This window comes from Ptychodera flava, unplaced genomic scaffold, assembly GCF_041260155.1.
Source record: "Ptychodera flava strain L36383 unplaced genomic scaffold, AS_Pfla_20210202 Scaffold_67__1_contigs__length_642179_pilon, whole genome shotgun sequence".
Taxonomy (NCBI): Eukaryota; Metazoa; Hemichordata; class Enteropneusta; family Ptychoderidae; genus Ptychodera; species Ptychodera flava.
The window spans coordinates 360,653-376,556 of record NW_027248389.1 but is presented as its reverse complement, the minus strand read 5'-3'; the positions used below and the strand labels follow the sequence as shown (position 1 = coordinate 376,556).

The window sequence follows — 15,904 nt, the reverse complement described above, 5'->3', positions numbered from 1 at the left end:
TCGAAGCAAAATCTTTCGACTTTTATACAAGCTGATAACTTGCTCCAGACCATGACAAGTCTCTAGTTATGACGTTTGGCCAATTTCAAGATTAAACTGCAATGATCATTTCCATCTAACACAAATTAGAATGACGGTACGCTGAGAGACCACACCCAATATTGACACATGAGAGAGAGAGAGAGAGAGAGAGTTTGTGAGAGTTACTTTTATTTTACTGGGAAATAGTAGCCACTGCATTCAGTTGAAATATGTTTCAACACCACCTTTCTTACGATCGACGAAGTCTTTTATTAAGTTGTCGAAAACGTAAATGCACAAAATTTCTTTGGCATCCTACATGCCTGTCACAGAGTTAATGTTTATTTCAAGGCTGATACACGATGCATGCATACACCGTCCCTCCACCCACAGGAGGGACGGTGATGCATATTTGTTTTACACCAATGATTCGGTCGCGATGTGTTGCTCGCCGATAGATTGCTTATTCTAATCATCCAGTCGTTATTGGCTTAAAAGTTTCAGAGCCGGAGACGGCACAATCATTTCCGCTACAGACAAACAACGTATGAATATGATGCAAGGTCGCAGAGCTTTCCAATTATATAGTATGAAACAAAGGAGAGTCAAATTTCTACCTAATGACTGGTCAATCGCTGACTACACAGAGATTATAGCTATGATTTCTGTGACAATATAATTGACCATGAGATTGATTCAGTGAACAATATTCAAGGGATCGTTGACCAAATGGCATACTTTATTGAGGTAGAATATCCATCATTGTTAACAGAATGTAAAGGTTACAAACATTCATGACCCCTGATATTCTGATGCAATTGATCTTTTGAAATGATTATCAAAATTTGTGTACAGAGAAAATAAAAAGCATACTGTAAGTACAAATGTAAAAGAGAACTTGTCATTTGCTGTTGTCTGATTTCCCAGAGTAGCTATTGAATCTTTTTAATCCTTAAAAAAATCAATCAAAGAGAACCAGACAAGTCTACCATAATACATTTTCCCATGATCTTACTTTATCTGGTGAACAAGCCACTCTACAATTTCTTCAAAAAAGTTTCCTCTTTCTTCGAAAATTCTCCGGCAAAAACTCGCATACGACGCCATGTCGGATAAACAATATCAGAGTTCACGTGCCCAGGTCGTGAACTGGTTTGACTGAGGTCACATTTATCAGTCGCGCTATAGTCGTACAATGGTACCAGAAGTAGTATCGATCACTTAATAGCATGTATTAATAATCAAAGTGAGACTTGAGTGGACACCGTGGGTCACCAGTATGTATTAGGGAGATGGTGCAGTGGCAAAGAATGTGAAATTTTCAGAAGAGTTACTTTCAGAATGTGCTTAGGAATACAATTCAAATAACATTCAGACACTCACTATGTGAGATAATATTCTGTATATTCCAGAAGAGTCCTTTCAGGATGTGCTTTGGAATACAATTCAGAATAATATTCAGACACTCACTATGTGAGATAATATTCTGTATAGAAGTAACAAGTCATTGACATTGACATAGTCCCAACTTGTAATAGGAGTATTAGTCTTGATGGGCAGGGAAATGAGGTCATTAAGAAGTATCACTGGAGTGTATATGTTCAGATCTATGAAGTTATGCATATATATGCATATTCAAGGTCAAAGGTCATCAAGGTCACGTGACATTTTGAAAAAACAACATTGTATTGCTAATTAATCCATATATGCCAAAATTCAGACCTCTAGCTCTATTGGCTTGCCCACAATTATATATGGGCATAATTAACGAGGTAAAGCATGTGTTGTCATAAGGTCTCCCATCCTACTAAATATAAAGGACATAGCACTTGTGGTTACTTATTTATTGACATAATCGTGTATTTTACGTAAAAGGTTATCGAGGTCACATGACATTTTGTCAAAAAATTTCTATCCTATAGTCTGTCCCTATATACTAAAATCATACTTTACCTCTATTGGCTTGCTCAAATTAGATATGCACATAATTAATGAGGTACAATATGTGGCGTCATAAGGTGTCCCATCATACCAAATATGAAGGTGTAGCACTTGTGGTTCCTGAGTTATGGACAAATATGTATATTTGAGGTCAAAGGTCATTGAGGTCACGTGACATTTTTTCAAAAAATTGTATTGCTGAGTTATCCCTACATACCAAAAATCAGACCTCTTGCTCTATTAGCTCGCTCAAAATTAGATACGTGAATAATTAATGAGGAACAATATGTGGCGTCATAAGGTGTCCCATCATACCAACATGAAGGGTGTAGCACTTGTGGTTACTGAGTTATGGACAAATATGTATATTTGAGGTCAAAGGTCACTGAGGTCACGTGACATTTTGTCAGAATAATTGTATTGCTAAGTTATCCCTATATACCAAAAATCAGACCTCTGGCTCTATTGGCTCGCTCAAAATTATATTGCACATAATTAATGAGGTACAATATTGGCGTCATAAGGTGTCCCATCATACCAAATATGAAGGGTGTAGCATTAGTGATTACTGAGTTATGGACAAATATGTATATTTGAGGTCAAAGGTCACCAAGGTCACATGACATTTTGTCAAAAAAATTGTATTGCTAAGTTATCCATATATACCAAAAATCAGACCTCTAGCTCTATTGGCTTGCTCAAAATTAGATATGCACATAATTAATGAGGTACAATATGTGGCATCATAGGGTGTCCCATCATACCATATATGAAAGGTTTAGCACTTGTGGTTACCGAGTTATGGACAAATATGTATATTTGAGGTCAAAGGTCACGTGACATTTTGTGAAAGCGTCTGAGATATCTGCGTGAACGGATAGACTCACATGGATGAACTGACAGACTGACATGACCCAATCTATGTGCCCCCTGGACTTTATCTGTGGGGACTAAAAACTGTGTCACTGCATCTTTTTGCAATATGAATACGATGAGAAACTAATTTTTATTTTTCTTGGCCTTATATATGGGAGTCTATGGACTGCCTTATACATGGGAGTCTATGGACTGCCTTATACATGGGAGTCTATGGACTGCCTTATACATGGGAGTCTATGGACTGCCTTATACATGGGAGTCTATGGACTTCCTTATACATGGGAGTCTATGGACTGCCTTATACATGGGAGTCTATGGACTGCCTTAAACATGGGAGTCTATGGATTGCCTTATACACGGGAGTCTATGGACTGCCTTATACATGGGAGTCTATGGACTGCCTTAAGGGGGAGACCCACATTCGCAGACACTTATCTTTAACCGTATTTTTCACCATTAAAATGAATCTTAAACCTACATGTAGTATATGTTTGGGTAGCTTGACAATTGAAGATTGTAAAAATTGTAAGAAATTTTCAAAATCTGTTTGCGTGTGTTTGTTTTGCTCAAAAATGTGTGTTTTTGAGTTTTTCCACTTAAAAAAGTGTAAGTACGAGAGGGTGATGGCCATTGGAGAGCCGTTTACTGCAATTGATAGCAGGGTAAGTGTGTAAAAAACGTGTCTTGGATTTTTGATACTCCGCTTTGTTTTTGCACAATTAGCCTTGAAAGTGAGAAGTGGTGGATTCTGAATAAATTAACGGCTTTTGTCCACGTTTGTCACGATATCTTTTGTTTCTGGAACATTATCGGAATTCTGAGACACGGTTTTGTAGAAACAGTCACTAACTACAACCTGTGCAAATATCAGACAAGTCCGTCAAGCGATAAATTGCCAAAAACGGAACTGAGTAAAACGCAGAAATGTGTATGCGACACTTGGAGTCCTACAAAGTCAATTAAACATCCGGTTTGCTCACATTTTGTCTGAAAATTCGTAACCTATAATAAAAGATCAAGACATTTGGCACAATTGTTAGATTTGTGGTACAAATGAAATAATGCATGACGTGAAACTTGAAAAAAATGAACACTGAAAGGGCCAAATCGCGGCGTAAGCTTTAGGTTTTATTTACACAACTGTCATTCCGAGCTAAATCTGGGGATAATCTTCTTGCTAAATGCAAACTAGCGTATTAACTGTGCACTGTAGTGTACCAGTTAAAATTTGATTATCAAGCGAAGAAATGGCTGGCTGCGTTTATACTTCGTAAAAATTATGTGATTTTGCATGCCAAGTCCTATGACATTGTGTTTTTCTCTCTTTTGGTTGCGCAATCGTCACCGCGTTTTCAGCTTCCTGCCCGGAGAGAGACACGTGACAATGAATTTACAATGTGGTACATACCGACAAAGACGAAGTTCATTCAGACGCCGTGTTGCGTACGTTAGCTTTTACGTTCCGTACTGCATGGTGAAGTACGATCACAGTCCGGCTTGACCATGGCATAGAGCTAAAAACGGACAGCTACATGAACGCGGTTTCCGACCTCAGAAGCACCAGTGCCGGGCTAACTTTGTGTTGTGCCAGGTTAGAATCCATCGTTAGGCTAAACTAAATATAACACCTGACAATATCTGGTATCTAAAACGATTTCCTAATAGCAAGATAAAAAGTTGGCGAAAACTGAAATACATCGATTCTGACACGAAACTTGAACAATTCTAAAAGCGACTTGTTTTGGCTTCGCGAGTACCATGGAGGCGAGTACCTAAAACAGATGTGAATCTGTGACCACGCTGAATGCGTCATTCTAAAATCGCGACGGTCGAATTTTGTACAAGTAATGAAATGCGTGAACTTCAGTCAAACAGTTGAATATCGTGTTGGATGATATGTGGAAACGAGCATTCGTCGTTCTCCGGTGGCGACTGTACGTTGAACTACTATAATAACGACAATCGACAGACCAGCAGCACGCTGTTTTTCAGCGTGATTGAGTTTATCCACAGGAAAAAGTAGTTGCTGATTCGAAAAAAGCACGTTCGTGGTTGTTTATTTTTTTTCAAGTTCATGGAAATTATTCTATCATTTTCAATTTTGGTTTCTTTAAATTTACCGCATAAGTTTATAATTACCTAATAACAATTCAATCGCAATGATTTTAAAGCTATACTGACATGAATTTGTGCTGTGAAATATCGCATACTTTTCAATCGAGATTGATTTCGACCCTGGACTTCGACTCACTTCATGAGCAGTCCGCCAATAAAAGTTCAGTTGATCGAGACAAATTATGTCTGCTGTATGATTAGCTCCGGTACAGATTGAAAAACAAATGCTAGGTCAACATTGTGTTTACATTGTAAATCACGGCATCATTCTAATGTAATATAGCAAAACTGTACGTGCGTTATCCGCATCACGTTCCCTCTGTGCCCGCATAGAATTTACAAAACAATAGGCTTACGTTTCCAAACCGGGCAGAGCAGACACCGGCGCGATTTTCTCGTTATAAAATTTCGAACTATTGCCATATTTCTAATTTCTACTGAGAGGAATGTTGCTCGCCCAACTGTCGAAACAAAAAGACGTCGCAACCATTTTCACAAAAATATAGAAAACTTGTGGTGACGTACAGGAACGTAATCTTCATTGCATGTTTTACGTGTAAACCGTAACGTAAGCGGGGCCGGTAACAGTTTTGGTTGCCGGATTTCACTGGGCATTTGCACACGTAAAAAAATCATCTGACATTTTTATCATCAGTCGCAATTCGGAGTGGGATCAATTTTGAATGTCGGACTTCATTAGGTGCAGACAAACATGTAAACTGTTATCAGAAAAAGACGTAATTTTTGGATTTTCGGAGTAGCCTAGTTTGATTGGGGCGGGGTCAGTTTTGAATGTCAGATATACTTTGCATTGAGTCCACGTCATTTGTTAGCGGACACAATAATGTACGTTTTGGTTTTCGGCGGCGATTAATTTTGAGTGCTGGACTTTATTTGCCAAACATGTAAAGACAAAGACCTACTATTTGGATTTTCGGCCGTTATTTGTTTTGTACGGGAACAGTTTTATTAAATACGTGTCATAGGAAAACGAGGTAAAAATAACGTAAACTACAACGAGCAGCCTCTCTGTTGTGCGCAAGATGTATCACCAGTTTTTAATTCGAAGCTCAGTTTAGTCATAGACCCTCTAGAAAAACGGGACAGGCAACTTGTTGAATGAGTAAGCGTTTTGCGTTACAGGCAGTCCTCGCTTGCGACCATTTCCAGTTTACACCTTTTCAACGCATCGGAAACTGGAGTTTTAAGCCTGACTGTAACTCTGACAATTTTAACTGTTCTCTCATTCCCGGCCATACGCTTGGTAATTTCGCTTTTGTGGACCATGCTTTTGCAATCAACGGCTGCCTTCAGCATGTTCAGTAGCCGCGACATACTTCCTCGCTGCCGGCAGCTGGGAAGAAGACTGACGCATGCGCACTCCTCCGGACGGAATTAACGTAATCTACTTACGCTCTTGAGATAGCCTTGACTAATCTGGAAACCGTTAAGACATAAGAAAAACACAGCACGCGAACTGGCCTACAATGTTCATTTTTGTTAAAATCTAACTCATTTCCGAGTATGTTATGGTTTCAAACTTATCGTCCACTCAAAGGCCATATTAGACAGATTCAAATTTACCATAAAACAAAAAATGACCAAAATCACTCAAGGAAGGTGGGTCTACCCCTTAAACATGGGAGTCTATGGATTGCCTTATACATGGGAGTCTATGGATTGCCTTATACATGGGAGTCTATGGATTGCCTTATACATGGGAGTCTATGGATTGCCTTATACAGGGGAGTCTATGGAGGCGAAAACTAAAAAGTCCTCTAACACGGCCAAATTTGATCGCATTGTGAAACAAATCAACGTGCATCTGTATGGGTAGAGTACTATCCTTTTACCAAGTTTGAACAAAATCGCTCAGGGCGTCTCTGAGATATCTGCGTGAACGAAAAAAGTCATAAAATATGCAAATGAGCAATTAATTAATAAGCCACACCCACCAAAATCTAATCAGATCTAAGTCTCATCATGATAATACCAAATACCAAATTGCATGACATTGGACCTAAGGGTTCTTAAGTTATGAGTGGAACAAAATCTGTCTACGGACGGACGGACAGACGGACGGACAGACGGACGGACGGACGGACGGACAGACGGACACACACACAGACATTGTGGCGACATAGGACACCTTTGGTGCTTCGCACCACGGTGTCCAATAAAAAGGATATCTGTGATATTTGAAATGCAATGACTAAAAACAAGAAAGGTTAACGAAAAAGACGGAAGAGATGTAATGGGTCATGATCTGTACGCAGGTCATTGTGTACTCGTTCCGCGCTCAGCCGTTCAACTGTAAACAGAGCTATGCCGCACCGCAACTGTGCCCTGGAGATTGTAAGTTTTCATTCAACGAAGAAAACGACTTTGACTCTCATTTTTCGTATGCCTGAGCCCAAATTTGATCAGTTCAAGGCGCCCCTCACTTCAAGCCTCACATTCGCTTGCACTTCGATTGTGAGAGCCCTCACTTCCTCACTTCAAGCCATCACATTTGCTCACACTTCGATTGTGAGAGCCCTCACTTCAAGCCCTCACATTCGCTCGCACTTTGATTGTGAGAGCCCTCACTTTGGCCCCGCACTTGTCGATTTCCGGCACCCTTACATATCTCGCTGAGGAGGTGCCTGTCCGCTTTCCGCACCAGGCACAGGTGGAATGCGTGTTTAATGTCCACTTTTGTGAGGAGCGCACCTCTGACAAGTCTCTATACTATTGTGACGGCATCGTCCACGCGGGAGTAGGTGAGGGTGTAGTCTTGTTGATGTAGTGGTTGACGCTATCATCCCTTGGTTGTGATAGGTCCATGATTATACAGTGGCCGCCTGATTTTACGACAAAGTTTGGCAGTGGTGGCAAGGCAAACGGGCCAATTGTGTGGCTGAGGTGCAGTTCTTTTGTTATGGCATTGGTGACGGCATCAGGATTGATCATTGCTTACTGGGCATTTCGAGTGTAATGTGGTGCGCGGTTCCTGCTGAAGCCGATGTCAGCACCATGAGTGAGGTCGTGGATGAGGCTGGCTGTGAATTGTTCATGCGGATTGTAGGGCAGGGCAGCTGAGAGCTTAGCGAGATTGATTGGTGTTGTTGGCTGTAGCGTTGCGATTGTGGCTAGGTGGACAGTCACTCCTTGAAAGGGCCGGAGGCTCTCTGGTTTGATGCGTTGATGGTGTTGCTGGGCATTGTGGTCCGAGTTGCGTTAAACACGGAGCACTAATTGTGTAGTCTACCATGTTGGCAGGGGGTCTTGCATGAGCCACGGTTGGAAGATCGACATACCTGAGGTGGGTCAGACTGTTTCTTGTTGCCGGTTGGTGGTGTGGAATTAGTCTTAATTCACATGACCACATTGACCGCAGGTGAAGCAGGAAGGACGCAGGAGGTGTGGGTTGTTTTGGAAGTGCAGGAAATTGAGGTCTGGGTTTCACTGCGGGGCCAAAGGCCCCCCATTTTGTTTCATATTAGCGTGTCACTTTTTCGCCCCCACATACGTCGTGTATGCGTACAGTGAGTCAAATCCGCCTTTGACGCTATGTATTACATTTCGCCAAATTTCCACGCTGCACAGCTTAATATTGATGGAAGAGTTGCAGATTCAATTTTCTCATATATTGACCTTTCCATTATGATATTTTGGCAATAATTTCATGAAGGAATTATGAAAATACATATGTGATAATTATTCATATGCAAAAATAGGTGAAAACACAGTCAACAGCCAAACGATCGTTAACTCGTCATTTCATAAAAATGAGAGGGAAACTCAAAAAAGTAAAACGATAGAGTTTTAGTTAACCTTCATGAGATGTGCTATTTTAAATATCGTAAGAAATTACAGCGAAATGAAAAAGTTAAACCAATGGGTTTTCTCAGATATATTTTTCATTTTACAACGCGGCGAATAAGCTTGATTTCCTGTAGAAAAAAATGGTGTGTAATATACCGAACAGATTGCACACTTCTCGTCGGTTCAAATTCCTCAATTTTGAACGAATAATGATGAAAATTGACATGGTGATCCTTTGATTAATATACAAAATTCCTATCATTTTAGATTTTTGAATTTTTTCACGAAAATTGTTTTATTTGAATTTTATTTATTCCGATCACTGAAATATACTGTTGCCGTCAATGATTTGGCGAGCTGACGGCGTGTACATATGCAGAACACGGGCCTTAAATTGACGCATTTTTATCAGTATGCGTCTCGTAAGATGTACAGACCAAATGCATGTCATGTTGTTGTAATTTATACCAAATTTTGGCGAAAATCAACGATGAAAATTCCAGTAAATTTGAAAAATAACACAGAACGGAGGCGAACGGGCGCAGACTCTCCACTGTTATCGTGCAGTGAACGTTATCGATCGATATCCTTTTATCGGAAATTGATACATTGTTGTCGTGCTCACTCGCAGGTCATATTCAGCTCACAATGGCGCCAAACTTGCAAAGAGCGCCAAAATGTGAACGCATCGCCAAAACTGTAAAAAAGTGTCGACGATTCCATCTAAGTACAAGAAACCAACTGATACGTTGATTTTATGCTATCTAAGTCAATATATACGGGTTATGTGGACATATTAATGATTTGACCTCGACACATGAACCCGTACGCCAGCAGATTTCGATCGATATTCTATTGAAAATAAATTGATACAATGTTCGCTGTCGTCACTAGCAACCGGTCGAAAGCGCTCTCAGGTAGAACATATGCTTCGCGGAATACGAAACATTCAGGCATACGTTCGTCCCGCAGTGTTTGGCTGGCTCCAGTTGACCCTGTCAGGGTAGCAGGCAAGCATACAGGCAGAAGGTTTTGTTGTAGGCAAGCCAGGCCTATGGCTTGTAGGTGGGAGCTTTGGAGGTGAGGAAGCAAAGGTAGTTGGCTGAGGGGATCGCTAAGTGTGGGTAATATAATGTTCGATATGAGAGGAAGACAACGAAGCCCTGTAACCAGATTTCAAAGTCGTCGACAGTTTTTCGTTTTAACTCGGTAGTGAATGTGGTTACACCAAGGTTGTCTAGTTCGGAGGCTACTTGTGTCTTAATTGGTAGCCTGGGATGAGTCAGGGGCTAGGGCATCAGGGTGCAAGTCACTAAATTCGATGAACTTACTGAGGTTAGCCAGGGTGTTGAGTGTTGATGGCAGGTTGGTACATGTATTTATTAACATGATCAGCATTACTTTTGTGGGCTTGAGTGAGTAAGCAAGCTGGACGGAGAGGCAAGCGTCGCCAGCCCCGAGACGATGACTGAAGCTGGTGATTATAAGCGCCCCAACGACTGTATAGTTGGCTGGACTTGCTGGTTGGGTGTCGGGATAGGTACCAGAGTTGTGCTGCTGTTGGTGGATGACTGCCCTAGTTCACGTTAGATTGAGTCAATGGTGGTTGCAATGCCGGTTTCTATCAGTTTGGCGATGTGGTCTGCAATACTTGGATTGGCTGCCATCACCGTGGCTGTTGGTGCGTAGACGGCAGGGTTGGTGGTTGAGGTTTCCGTCGGTTCTGACTGAAGTAGGTACTTGTCGAGGTGTGCTGGGCGTCTCTTCGACCTCGTTGATGAATGGGTGGCCGCCCTGGCGCGGCCTCCGTTTTTTATTCTCTTTGCATGGTTGAAATTTATCCATGTGAACTTGAGCGTGGCAAAAGTTGAAATGGACGATATATAGCGTTGACCACACTGATATGTGCATGGATAATGACGCGGTGCAAATGACGCAAGTAGTTTAGATTATGGTAATTGAGGAAAGGTGGTGGATTAGGTTACGTCTCTATTAATGCATCTAGTGAGTGTTAGGAATAGGCGGCACATGGTGATCTATATGTGTGAAAGGTTTAGACCTGTTCTCTGTGTCCTTCCAGACGATAACCATGATTATAGCAAAGTCACAATCACCCATTAAAGCGAGCTGCAAGCAGCGTTGGTGGGCCAAAGCGGTTGCCATGATTGAAAGTACTTGCACTAATAATACTATGTCCAAATTTTGATCTGAATGGTCTTTTAGGTTCTTGTATAGAAGAATTATCATCTCCTTGTTATTATAGGTTTTTATGTGAATCTAAACCGCATGACCAATCCATATCTTTTTGCAAACTTGATAGTACTCACACTTAAGGATGATATGAACAAATTTCAGTTCAAATGCTTTGGTGGTTCTGGAGAAGATGATTTTTGAATATTATTAACTGGTTATAATCATAGGTTTTTGCAAAAACCAATATGGCCACCACGAGACCGATTGAAATGATTTTCACCAGCTTGAAAGTCCTCACACTGGGGATGGTAAAAGTGAAATTTCAAATGAAATAGTGAGTTGGTTCTGGAGAAGAGCATTTTTTAAAGATTAAATTGGATTTCTTAAAAATCCACAGATATGTAAGGGCAGTTCAAACCCCTAACTGGGACAGCCAACTGGGACTCCCAGTTAGCTCAAAATGCACTCTGGGACTGGCCCCAGTTGGCTTCCAGGACTGTTCCAAGTTGGCTTCAAAATGAACTCTGGGACCATGCAGTCCAAGTTGTTTTTTTGTGAACCAGGACCACTATATATATATATATATATATATATTATATATATATATATATATATATATATATATATATATATATATTATATATATATATATATATATATATATATATATATATATATATATATATATATATATATCAGTGGCTTGGTGTCAATTCAGGCAATGTATAGTGCTCGATGCGTTTCCGCAGGGCATAGGTATTGCTAGACGTGGAACTTGTCGTGATAACTCTACAGACTGTTTCATGCGCTTGGCAATCGTCAGGAGTGATGTTGGCGGGCTTGTTGCTACCTATAAATAGGTCAGGTGTATAATACAAACGAGGCGGTTGTTCTGGCGCGTTCAAGTGTTAATGAGAAGGAATTTGCTTCTGTGTCTACATTTCGAAAGAAATTCTGTACGTTTTTAGCAGTGTTGACTTGTCTGAGTTGATAATGTGAAATTTCTCCATGATGCAGAGGTTACAGCGTTTTGTCTTGGTTGAGTAAGGCTGGGCTCTGTCAATGATAGAATATGTGACGTTGTATTTTGCGTTGCTGTCCTTGAGGGTCCATACATGTGTATTTTGAGAGTTCCGTGCTGTTCCTGTGTTTTGATGTTTGAAAGTATATTTTGTGATATGTATATCTATCTTGTTTTGAAAGTTGAGTCCGTGAGTCCGATATAGTGCTTTGTATCATTGCTTGTATTTACAGTGGCTTTGTATACTACTGAGGGCGTGAGACAGTTTCTGGACAATGGGCAATTTTCTTTTTTGCGGCAGTTACATGACTTGGTTGGTTTGTTGTCGTTGTGTAGGAGCTGTGGTTGTTACGGGCTCTGATGATACTTTTGATGTCAGCCATCTTGTTTTTACGCCCTCAATAGCAAAATATGTTCAAAGCTATTGGATTCCATTCTTGCAGCTATCGTTCCCTCCCCAAGCTATCCTGCATTGTGTCAAGGCTGTCATTTTCATTCAAAAGCTACACTTTCTTAGGTACCCCTGATGAGGGATCATGATAGATCTAATAATGTCCTGGAGTAAGAAGGGAGCAGTTTGAATAAACAAAACAAGTCTGTACCAAAACAGCTAACAGTAAATTTGAATGCTTGGATGACAACAAGACCTACATATGTTGGGTACAATTTGTTTTAAAGCCCCCACTCAATTATCACATTTATCTAATATAAATATTATTTTCTTGATAAAATATTCAATGGAAAACAAAGAATGACAAACTGTTAATGGGCTGTTGACACATTCGCTAATGCGAGAACCAGGGATTGAGAAGGGCGTCTTTAAGGCAGAGCTGCATGTTGATGACACAATTTTTTTAAAGCAATATTTCTCATCAAGATGACAAGTAACCCCCCTCATACTACATATTTTCAAAAAGCAGAGACTCTAAAGTTTGGTATAGTACCAATGGTTTACTCGAAGGATGAAGTGGGTGTATATTTTGGGTAAAAAACCTAATTTTGGTATTAATGATAAAAATTAAGTGAAAAACTTGATACTATTTTCTGAAATTTAATATTTCATTTGAAAGAAGAGTATATGTACAAAAAAACAACTATTTTATTTCGCATTATCTATCCTCATTCTAAAATGGCAAGGGTTGAAAGACTGACACTCAAAAAAGTGATTAAAATCATGATTAGCAAAATTAAAATGCCTCTTATTCAAAATGTAAGAACTTTATTGTCAAACAAAATAGTCGTTTTGTTATGTAGCATTTAAAAAACATAATGTGAAAATTTCAGAAAATTTGACCCAGCCAGAGTGGAGTTAAATTCTTTGGAAATTTTGAAATTGGGAGGAAAAAGAAGCCAGAAAATCGAGTGATTTGCATACATTTGCATAAATTAACACTTCTTTATCAAGCAACTGACAACTGCTTGACAATTAGCTAAAAGGTGAGCCCAGTCCAACCAATATCTTAATCTTGGGGTTAAAAAATTAATTATAATTGAATGAATATTTGCGAAAGTGATTTTTGAGCACAATATGCGGTGTAAGGTGCAGCTTACTATCATAAATAAAATATAAGACAAGAACTCTACCTGTACCAATAGCTGGTATGGCCACAGACTTTGCTCCTAAACTTTCAGCCAATGACAGAAGATTTGTACAACAATAATGTAAAGCTTCTGTCACTTTCCTTGCATTTCTCTCATCCCATCTAGGACCAACTGCATGAAGAACCCATTTACATGGCAAATTGCCACCTCTGGTGTAAACTGCTTCACTTATATTGAGGTGTCTTCCCATTGTTTGAATGATATCATTACTCTCTTTCTGAATGTTGTATCCTCCGGCTTTAATAATTGCTCCTGCAACACCTGCACCATGGTCAAGTCTCTCATTGGCAGCATTTGAAATGGCATCCACTCTTTCCTTGGTGATATCTCCCTGACAAACTAACACTTTTGTTTTCCTTACTTTTCCCACCTCAAATTCTAATAAAACCTTCCTTCTTTGGTTATCTGAACTGTTATTTCTTTGAACGCCTAAAGATCCCCCTGTTTTCCGACCCCCATGACGAGATTGGGGAATGTTTACACCAAGGTGATTGCAGAATGTCTCTTTGGCACACTTCACCTGACTTGTCTCGCCTAATATTCTGATTTGTTCATCGCTTTCAATTACATGAATTTTGTCATGGATAGCCTGAGTCATTTTGACAGCTTGACTGATTTTAGAAGGAGATAAAACTTTCCCTTTAAGTCTATCTCCTTGGATATCATCTTGATATGAAGGCTTTGCACAAATGAAACAAACACTTCATATGCATTTTCTAAGTTTCGTTCGGAGCACAGGCCCTTGTCCTTTGCTGATTTTATGACAACATCATGACCCTCATTCCATTCAAATTTTACACGTTGGTTCTTTGCAATATCACTCAGACTTTCTCTATGGACGTGGAACATAAAAGCTAACATATCTTCCCCTACCTGTAGCTTTTTTGGTTGCTTCATCTGTTGCACATTTTGGACTATCAGACACTGGTTCTTTTAGTTGAGTTTGTGAGTGTTCTTTGTCCCCACTGCTACCTGCTGAATGAGATTTCTGAGATAATAATCCCAAGGAAGACACCACCTCATTTTTAGCCTTCTGCAGTAATTGTTTATCATTACTGAACAAGATAAATTTCCCCTTTGGTGTTAAAAGAAAGGAGACATCATTTTTGTAAATTTCCAACATCCCTTGTGCCTCTTGTATAGTTTTTTCTGTTATGTCAGGGTTGTGGCTGAAATCAACTACCTCCTTCTCAAGTAATCCACGTATTGTTTGAAAATAAGATTTCAATTTTCCTTTTGCCAATTCTACAGACTCAGCAAGACAATCATCTTCTGGAATGATGTTTATAGTATCTGCATCAATTGATGGGTCCCATTTGATACAAACATTATAGCATTTTGAAAGCTCTGTGATCTCATATTTGCATGTGTCATAGAAGAATTGTAATACATACTGATTTTCTTTCATTGCATGAATCTCACATTTATCAGTTGATTCATCCTTCTTACTGCTCATGTTCATTGAATCAGATGTTATTGAAAACTTATCACTACTTGACTGATTTGAACTTTCCTCAGCTTTTCCAGCTCTGCCTGATTTCTTATTAGATTTCATGTCTGACTCTTTGATGTTTTTCATGGGTTGAGCTGACTGATTGTCTTTAACATCTGCATTTCCAACTTTTCTATCTCCCTTTGGAGGCACAATCCCTAAGGTTTTATTAATCTTTCGCACAGTATCATCCAACATCTCCTGATTTTCACTGCATAATTTGACAACATTTTTTTCAGCAACTGGGACACGAACAATCATATTCTCCCTTTCACATTGTGCAATAATGTCCATCACTTTAGCCTTTTTGGTGGAATCAATGCCCAGCCTTCTAAAATCTACGATACCATATTTAAGATTTTTCTCAACGCATTTGAACAATTTCTTAAAATCTTCGCCAACTCTTTGTGCATCCTCATTGGTACAAGATTTCTTGGGTACAATAGTAACTTTGTTGATTTTTAAGTTTATAATCTATAGAAACTCTATGTTTCACTTTCAAGTCACTTATTTTTTGTGAATGCACAAGAAATGCATAATGTAACAAATGTTGATCGTCCTGAAATGTAACAGGTTGGCTTGCACAGCTTAATTTTCCATCAGTGGATGTTGAGTGAACTGGATGTTTAGTTGTTTTAGTTGACCTATCAATTTTAGCTTTGCTATCTAGTTGATTGTCTGTACCAGGGCTTACATTACCACTATCTTTTGATCTGAATCTTGTACCGTATGTTCAGTTTCTCATCATTTCCTTCCTTTTTTTCTCCAGAAGTTGAGCCTGGTTCAGGTAGGTCAGGGCTAACACTTATTTTATCCTGGTAAAGGGAAGTGTC

General features: G+C 39.6%; 1 protein-coding gene across 1 annotated transcript in view; it reads right to left on the bottom strand.

Annotated features, from left to right (window-relative positions):
- The window catches only part of LOC139128758 (probable E3 ubiquitin-protein ligase DTX3), a 40,976-nt gene extending 27,342 nt beyond the window's left edge, over nt 1-13,634 (bottom strand). Inside the window, exon 1 of the mRNA XM_070694484.1 lies at nt 13,562-13,634. The gene's annotated coding sequence lies outside the window, so the exon portion shown is untranslated. The remainder of the gene's footprint in view (nt 1-13,561) is intronic.
- Between the last annotated feature and the right edge of the window lie 2,270 nt (nt 13,635-15,904).